General features: G+C 29.4%; 1 non-coding gene across 1 annotated transcript; it reads right to left on the reverse strand.

Moving 5' to 3' along the window:
* Window positions 1-3,129: 3,129 nt before the first annotated feature.
* Trnaw-cca lies at window positions 3,130-3,201 on the reverse strand. The gene has a single exon. It is a non-coding gene; the product is annotated as a tRNA-Trp (tRNA).
* Window positions 3,202-3,688: the final 487 nt, after the last annotated feature.

Below are 3,688 nucleotides of genomic sequence, written 5' to 3' on the forward strand. Positions count from 1 at the left end.
AATAATATACTGGCGAACAAGGTCTTATCAATTCCCCACTACCCCCGGCATAAGGTTATTATTGATATAGAATCACAGAATAGATTAAATCACAATTCATATTGATAATTTAGGCATGGGTGAGAGTAAATAAAAGAAATATTCTTGGCTTCAAAAATAAAAAAAAATTGAGAGGTTAAAATTCAGTGATAAGTAGTTTTTAAAACTCGTTTGAAAATCCATCTGATAGTAACTAAATATGTTTTTGAGATTTTATTTTGCGTTCCTTATATTTTATCAAAAACTCTTGAAAGTTGAATGTGTTCAAACAACACCTTACAGACAAATGTAGAATGTATTTTAGGAAATTAAATATAAGCCACTATAGTAGGTAGGTACAACAAATGTAAATAAATTATCCAAAGATGTAAATTAATTTTTTTTTTTTATGTACTTTAGCGCTGTCTAACAACAAAAAGATCAACAAAACTTGAAATGGTCTGACGCCGACAGATGACGCTACAGTTATCGTTTGGGCACGTTGTCCGATATAATATCTTAAACCATTGTACTTTTGTATTACGTCGTTCGATCAGTATTAAGAACTAATGAATCTATTTAGCAACTAGAGTTGATATTAGGGGTCTTTATCACCCCATTAAATCCAAGCCATAATTCTTGATTTTACATAGATATTTCAATATTTGATGTTAATAAGTAGATATTGTGTGTTTTCTATTATCCAAATTCATTATTTTATGTATTGAAAATTAGTTGGATGGATGAGTACCTAATAGTCGTCAGTTATTAACAATTTTTTTGGTTAGTTAAGTGATATTAGCAGTAGGTAGCTTAGTTGGTAGTTATTAGTTAATTAGTACCTAGTACCAAGTACCAACTACCATTTGAATGGTAGTGTATCATGTATTCATGTGTGGTATTTTGTTATGAAATTAACTTTCACATTAGTGAACAAATGTATTTGATTATTTTTGTATTTTAATTTTAATATCCACAAATCACAGTAAAAATAACTAAAAAGTAAAAATACTATGGATAATTTCATTTTATTATGTTTTCTATTATCATTTGACGTTCAGTGCTTAGTAGCAACCAAGACACCAAGTGCACGCTATAGCCTTATAGGTTTATAGCATGGTTTAAACTTTCAGGAGCAGTTCATTTCTTCTTTGTGCGTTTTAATGAAACCATAATAGGTTCCTATTCGATTATCAATCATGCAATGTCAAACACATTTTTTTTTTATAAACATTTATCAAGTTAAAATTTGGACAAAATTAGATATAGAACGAAGAATAACGATGTTAGTTAATTCAAAAACAATATTTGGATGGACCTTTACATATATTATAAATTGTACCTATTATAAGCAATGGCATTAATTAAAAAATATTTAAATTAATTTTAAGCTATTATACATATTTATACAATTATACTATGGGCCTATTCACACTATATTTCCGGTAGGAGGTATTGTCTCAAAAGTTAAAAACAATCAAGATTTTCAAGAAAGAATTTGGAGTGTATCGGTACGTATCGGATCAATTTTGAGCGTTCAAGATGTTACACGTGTAATATACAAGCGATATGTACCGACCCGTATCGGACTCGGACTCTGATACGAGGTGGTACGTAAGTACGTAACTATTCCGTATCGATAGTCGATACGTATCGAATTTTTCTTCTTGAAAATCTTGAGAAATGTAATATGATAGACTATAGAAACATAAACTAATATAATAATTAAATATTAACTAATATAATAAAATAAATGGAATGTTTTCAAAATAAAACCAACCTATAGAACAGTACCTAGTACCTACTCGCTACAGTGATGTACTAAGTAACCAGGCACGGATCCAGAGCAGAAATCTGGGAGGGGGGGGGCAACAATTTTTTTACAACACAAATAAAATTATTATCCTTTATTCTTAATTTAACAATTTTGTTGTAATAGAAGGCATCAATGTGATGAATAAAATAATATTTTTATATTAAATAACAAAGTCTAAATGCCTTTTTACATTGTCACTTTTTCCAAATCTGTCAATTATTTGGTCAATGCTTATTTCAACTTCCCTATGAACATTTAGTAAACATAACGAAGTTAGGCGATCCTCCTGCATTCTAGAGCGTAGCCAGGTTTTTACCCGTCTCAGGGTAGAGAAACTTAAAATATGTATATGTCTTATGTCTGGGGGGGCTGGGCCCCTAGGCCCCCCTGGATCTGTCCCTGTAAGTAACTTAGTCACTTTAATAACAATATCACATTAATTACATTTTATTGAAAACATATTATCATGTAAATAATATTATGAAATATATAGGTTGATAGACCGTCCCCGCTCAGAATCGTTTTTCGTATACAAATATAGGTACAATGATATATTATTGAATTCAACTTTATCATCCATTACTGTGAAATATTCGAAACCTACTGTGCAGCAGAGCAATACCCAGTTGCCAACCTTTTTTTTTGTATTATTTACCATGATTATAACAATATTGAATTTAACAAATTTATTTTATAGATTATATGGATTGATTATTTTGAAGGATGACATGTACACTTATAATTATTGATCATTGATCATTAAAAAAGAAATGCAAATTAAATATAAAACAATTCAAATATAATAATTTACAAGTCGCACCTTCCATATGATGTAAAATGCATCAATAGAGTTGAGTATTTTAGGTAGGTACATTATAATAATAGCAATAAGTATGTAGTTTTTAAAAGTAATTTTTGTATGCATTTAATCGTGGTTGAAATATATAGGTTATTGCATACAGATTTGGATTATCATCATAAACAAAGTAGTTGTGTAAGAGATATCACAAATATTAATATTTTTCTTATCGTGAAAAATCTCTTAACGCTGCTCTTTTTGTGTTTATCACCAAATGGGTATTGTAATAACCTTGTGTACTTCAATCATGATGGGCATTTAATATTTGAAATATCTTTTAATAAAATAGTATACACTCAAGTTATTGTAGTGATCATTGATTATATTGAGAAGTTGTAATGTTCCGTACCTGAGTATGTTATGAAATATAAAATATATAGAAGTAAAATGTTCCACTAACATTTTTTTAATATGGAAAATTCTGCAAAAAACAATCTGACCTCGACGTGATTTGAACACGCAACCTTCTGATCTGGAGTCAGACGCGCTACCGTTGCGCCACGAAGTCGTTGGAATAAAAGGTTAAATTAAAGTTATTTAACTATAACAAGTATTGTAAAAATAAATCATTATTATTTATTTGTTATTAACTACTAAAATTATTAATACACTTATAAATGATATATCTCTATAATACACTTACTACCAAGTACCAAAAGGTTTGTGATTGTTTATTTGTATGCTTAGAGCGACTACACGCCTATAAATTATAATACAGTAGGTAGGTGTAAGTGTATAACCATTGGTCATTGATTATGAATACCAGAATACATACTGGGTAGGTTCCTATATAGTATAACACTGACACATTGCGGTCGGCGGTCGTTATAGAGTACAGCCGTCAGCTGACCTCATTTCTCATAAAGTCATACATTTAGCCCTTAGGGCTTTAGATAATATGTAAGTAATAAGTTATAAATATATTGTACAAACTCTGAAGTAACTATTAAAAGGGTATAACTAATGATATTATTATGTGTCAACATTATAGAGTT

Source organism: Myzus persicae, unplaced genomic scaffold (genome assembly GCF_001856785.1).
Source record: "Myzus persicae strain clone G006 unplaced genomic scaffold, MPER_G0061.0, whole genome shotgun sequence".
Classification (NCBI taxonomy): domain Eukaryota; kingdom Metazoa; phylum Arthropoda; class Insecta; order Hemiptera; family Aphididae; genus Myzus; species Myzus persicae.